Source organism: Dreissena polymorpha, chromosome 2 (assembly GCF_020536995.1).
Source record: "Dreissena polymorpha isolate Duluth1 chromosome 2, UMN_Dpol_1.0, whole genome shotgun sequence".
Lineage (NCBI taxonomy): Eukaryota > Metazoa > Mollusca > Bivalvia > Myida > Dreissenidae > Dreissena > Dreissena polymorpha.
In genome coordinates this window covers 88,290,027-88,296,164 of record NC_068356.1, presented here as the reverse complement: position 1 = coordinate 88,296,164, position 6,138 = coordinate 88,290,027, and the positions used below count along the sequence as shown (strand labels likewise).

Sequence of the window (6,138 nt, the reverse complement as noted above, 5' to 3'; positions counted from 1 at the left end):
ATTGATCATTCACATTAGTCGGACAGTTGTTGATATTTTGTCTCAGGAAGGCAGGGGGGTTGTTGGCTTTTTTTGAAACCTCATCAACATGACTGTTCCAGAGCAGTTTTAAGTGTAATGTGACCCCTAGTTTCTTCCCACTTGTGACATTGGCGAGTTGGTGGACGTGAAGATCTTTGGTCCTCTTGATTGAATGCTTTTTTTTGGTAAAATGGTTGGTTTCATATTTTAATGGGTTAAATAGCATCGGCCAGTCTCTCTCCCACTGTTCCAGTTTTTTAGATCCTCTTGCAGGATGTCTGTATCTTCAGTTTTTCTGATCTTTCGATACAGTATACTGTCATCAGCAATGAGGCGTGTGGTTAAGGATGCTCTTACTGACATGTCATTTATGTACAGTAGAAAGAGAAGGGTACCGAGGACAGAGCCCTGGAGGACACCTGATGTGATATGGGCAGACCATGAGGTGTGGCCTTCGACAAGGACTTCGATCATGGTTTCTGTTGCTGAGGAAGCTCTTGATCCAATTCAGCAGTTCATTGCGGATCCCATAGTGGTCTGGCTTGATTTGGCCTTCAAATATGCACGGTACGATTGTTAAGTCGATAGTATTCAGTGCGATTATGAAATTGCGAAATCACGTCAGAACTATGACGACAAGTTGAGTGCTACGACGAAGACCCGATACTAATACAATACGAAGACGATAATGGGAGATAATGACATGTTATCACCTTCGTGCTGTCACCCAATGACTATGATGCAGGCGATTTTGTTTAAAACAAAATATTACGGACGGACAGACACATGTCACGCACGCACAGACGGACAATTCTTTTCGTCGAGTATTAAACTGAATTATAAATCGAGACATCCGCACTTAAAATATATTGTGTCGATAATGATTTCAAGAGGCTATTTTTACATAAAATGTACATGCTCTCTTTTAACAATGCATACGTGCATGTATATTAACTTACTTTGTACTTAATACATTCCTAAAATACCTAAGACACTATGTTTTTTTTAAAGTTACCTTAAATGGACACGATCATAGCTTGTTAAATTTTCATCCTACATTAAAAAAAAATGATGATATTATATATTGCATTATATTCAAACAAACACAATTACAAGTTTGAATAGAAAAATGTTATATATCGATTCGTTTATCGAAAAAACATCAATAAAAATCGTCAAATTACCAATAATAAGCGTTAGGCGAGAATTAGGGAATTAAGTGTTATAGCGTCTGAAGTACGCACTTATAATCACGAATTTTAGTGATGAAGTTGTAGTGCGTTGGCTTTTGCTCACTGCGTTCCCGGTTAAGGCAGACGTTTTTATCATACTTTTGTTCTTGCTTTCAAAATTGTTCTAAGTATAATAGATAAGTTGATTAAACGTGTTTAATTGTTCAGAGTATCATAAATAGCTTGATTGAAATAATAAATGCCCTTTTTTCAAAATCTGTCAACACTGCCCTTTCAATATTAAAAGACCCGTCCATCTATTATGTTTTATGGTAAATTTCATTTATGCCAAACATAAATTATTTACTATTTGACCTTCTGGTGTCATGGAATTCATATAATATAATATATTGTGGAACAAAAAATAAAAAAGAGCATTTTGTATCTCGTTAAATCTATGTTACCATACCACATTTAGCGTTGAAATGTTGGCTATTGCTATAAGAAACACTGATTATTTATGGGTTAACTTTATTTTACGTAATATTTTGCGAAATATTCGTACATTTTGAGTATGTATTTGACTCTAAATATGAAGCGTGTATCTTTGTAAATATATTTCCAACATATATTTCCTTATTCCCGCTTGTCACGTCATGTCCACAGCAATGTTACCAAAACATGGCGATTAAAGGAAAGTCTAGGCCCGTGTATATACCGTTTTCTTGTTGCGCATTCGAAAACGAAACAAGAAAAATCAACACATGTTAGTTCGTATGAAATATTTCAAATAACCAAAACTGGAGAAAAAGACAAATCAAATCAGAAAATCAAATGTTTTCATTATTTCCTGGAATGCGATAATTAGTGTGTTGATTGCGTGTATCGTGTATCGATTTCGACGCAAAAAATAAGACTGTATACACGCGTACCCAGCTTCACATCCAATATTTAACTCAAGGCACTATCCCATCCCACGGGAGAGATTTCTTTCCATGTGTTTTGTTATCTGTCTGTTGGTGTTAATAAAGAACGACACTGAAGTGTTCTTACTACTTTTAATAAGCACCAATATTAGAGTATGTGAATACAATAGATTTAACACGATGGAAAGCTGGTTTGAGAGAGAGCGCAGAGCTCCAGTGTATGCATGTTAAGGTAGCGCACCTCTAATGATTTCCCGCGATTTCTTCGAAGGTTGAAGAGCCTACTATGAGGTGCCGTAGCCTAGTGGTTAAGGCGATAGACTAGAAATCTTTTGGGATATTCCCGCGCAGGTTCGAATCCTGCCGACGACGTATACTTTTTTGCGACGTGTTTTATTTATTTTCTAACGTAATTTGATTTAATATGGCATATAAGCTATATTTATTGTTAAATATGTTGCAATTTTTATGCACATTCTTCAATTATTAAAATTAAAACAACGTTATTGCGAAATTGGGTGATTTACTGTTGAAAATACGAACCATGCATGTTGCATTTTTATTTTTATTTCAAAAAGTAAACGGTAAATCTGTCTATTTCTTGGTATTTTTGCTGTATATAGTGTTTCTATAAAAACTAAGTTTAAAATATGACTTAAATGATACTATTTTAAATTTTATGACACTTTGTTTTTAACCGACCCAATTTTTACTTGGCTGAAATCACTTACATTTTATGGCGCTCTTCCATAGATAAAAATTTGTAAAAAATAAATGTCTGTAAAAGAATACTTATTTCATCTTGTTTAAACTTTAAACACCTTTACAGCATCTGTGCACACCAACTGCATGCCCATATTTGGAAATTTGAATGAATTATGGAACTTTTATATACCCCAGGGGTGAAAATAAACTGGACAAAAGCCGAGCGTGGGGGTGGTTTTGAAAAAATCGGTATATTTTTTTTTAAAGCATGGAAAGCCTACCTACAAATTTGCATGTAGTTCAGTGAAATGATGCTGATTAAGAAAATAATTAATTAGATTATATTTGGATATGTGCCCATTAGAGGTGCGCTACCTTAATCGGTACAGTCAGCTATGTACATCACGTGACTTAAACCTGGTAAACTCTATACTACTAGAACACCATGCATATACATTAACCGAAAAAATTGAAATCGAAACAAGACATATCTTTTAAAAAGATATTCGGCGTAAATGCTGACTTTGAAATAAAGTTTGAAAATTTACGTTTCTAAATAATTAACTTAAAAACAAAAGTTCAACTATTATGTTTTTATTTCACAATTTTGCATGTTCACCGCATGAGTTTCTTTCTTCACCATCGAAATATATGGTTATTAATATAGTTTTCTTTCTATACCATCGCTATATATCGTTATAATTTTTGCTTAACAGTGTTCTTTCTTCACCACCGAAATATATTGTATGTTAATATTTGATTAACACACACATTTCTTTCTTCACCATTAAAATATATTGTATATTAATAGTTGATTAACACGCAGTATTATGTCGACAAATGGGTCCTTTGGCGTTCCGACCAGCGTAGCTCATGCCTAGCATTCGCATTCTCAAAGGCGATGCAATCCGCTATAAAATCACTTTTATGGTCTCATTATGTATCACCTGACCAGACTGCAAGATGCGCATGTTGGGTGGGTTATAGCTATGATGGGCGCATATGGCCTAAGACCCATTTTAGCATGACGCGGGTCTTTAAAAATCTCATGGCGTTTGTAAATGGCACATTTTAGCAAGATGCTTTTCGATAGAAAAAAAGCAAATATAGCAAACTGGCAAATTTGGGTATCCTTTCCAGGCGTTCAGGAACGATTTCCAGACTTGCCGACCGAGTACGGCTAACATTTGTGGTTAGATATTGAAAAGATTGCCCTCTTATCGTGACCCTATACTATTTCGGTAGCGTTTGTTTTCTCATCTTGAAAGCAAAACTGTGTTTATCGATAGTCAATTATGTCTTCAATTGACGATTTAGTGACCGATTACAGACCCTGAAATTCTGCGAGATTGAATTTAACGCGTAATTGTAACTGGGCCACAATTTGTGTCGTTTGAACATGCAGCGAGTAGTTCGAAATTCTTTACACTGAATAGTGGTACATTCTTGACGCTGTGCACAGACACAGTGATATGGCCAACGCTCAGAGAATTTCTCTCGAATCAGCCTTAGAAATACTTGAATGTATGCATTCGTGTCTGCTGACGTTATGTAAAGATCATTTAAGGTTTTATTGTACATTTTGAATTTGTATATGGCGACAAAAAAGTTTTATAAAGGCAATTTCCATCATGAAATTGTATTCCTAGTGTGATAAGTATTCGGTATTCCAACAATGTTCATTTAATATGATGGTGCATGCAAATTTTATTTTATATTAAATGGTTGTCATTATACCATTTTCATTATATGTTTTATGCTTAAAGAACGTCTAAAAAAAGACATGCTGTTGTTATTTCGTCTAAGTCATCTCTATAACATAAATAGGATGATAAACAATGCACACACATATCGACCTGCGCGCAAAGAAACAATCTTCATTTCAAACTTGCGATAGAAAGGCTATAACCTAATTTTGAAAAATGAGTTACGTCTAAGAGTATGCAATAGCGAACAACTTCAGTGCCTTCAGCGCTTTGATTAAATAATGGTCGTTTGCTAGAAATGTTCAACTAAACATATGTTTTCACAAAATAGACAAACACTGATGTGTTTAACGGCTGCGTATAACAACACTCACTAGCTTGGACTTTCTGTTGACATCTTGTACCTTCTCAAAACCCCAATATTTGTTTTCTCATAGTTGGTCGCATTTATCATATTAAAGGCAGATGCTGCCATCAGATTAAGCTGCAAAATAGACGCATTAAAGTTGTTATGACGTCAGATGTAAGAGACAACAACTCATTCAGATTGATTTGAGTGTTAACTTTTCGCACCTTGAAATAACTGCCTCGTGACCGTTGCTGTTGGCCGCTCATTCGAGGTGATCGTTATACTCAGGCGTAATATAGAATTTTTTAATGGGAGAGTCTATAATGACCCCTGTTTACAGGTGACCGCTGTTTTCAGGTGACCACTAAGTCGGGTTGGACTGTATATAGTGCAGAAACAGACAATGAGCCGTAATTTTGCAAAAACTTGACACAGTCAATGTTTCTTTCCTTTCAATAATCTAAAAAAAATATGTTAATTAAAATGTAAAAATTTGAGTAAAATCCTTTAAAACTGCCTAAAGTTGTCGACGCATACATTCATTTCTTTAAGATCATACACGAATTTAGATTATTCAACAAGGCAAGTCTTAGTGAGATCCATCCAGTAATAAAACAAAGATTGAAAACTCAAGCTTCACAACTATATATTCTTTGTTGGAAAAGCAGACAAATGACCATAACCGTTGAAAAAATTCCTGTTTGTATATGTTGGAAAAACACACGAAGGACCACAATTCTGCCAAACATGCAACAGCCCAAAATCTGTCTGTACCATCATATACATATCAAGGTAATTAAATTTTGAAAGTTAAAGCAAGAACCACCTGGTGTTTAAAGAAAAGTTCAAAACAAAAGATTCAAGACCATCATACCTACAGACATGTGCAATCCTTAAAGCCTCTCGCTATGTAAAGGCATACAAATCACATAACATTTTAGCACTGAAATCTGTTATAAAAAATTATGATAAAACTTAAACTATACATCACTTAGGTGCCTTCTTACACAAAGATGTTTATTTCACTTTAGTAATGTATTATTGCTATATTATGTGTATAGTTTTTGAATACCGTAGTAACTATGAGTTTGAATATTTAGAGAAATATTTAATAAAAATGAGTTTCAAACAATTTAGAGACAGGCATGTTATGTTTGTCTGTCAATTATTATCTTGAAATAAAACTAATTAATAAATGTACAATCATTTTATTGTGTTGTACTCTTTCTCTTATTTAAAGTAAATACAACTTTACTTAT

At 34.3% G+C, this 6,138-nt stretch overlaps 1 protein-coding gene across 1 annotated transcript in view; it reads right to left on the bottom strand.

Annotated features, from left to right (window-relative positions):
• The window catches only part of LOC127867957 (folliculin-interacting protein 1-like), a 280,754-nt gene that overhangs the window by 119,490 nt on the left and 155,126 nt on the right, over nucleotides 1–6,138 (bottom strand). The window lies entirely within an intron of this gene.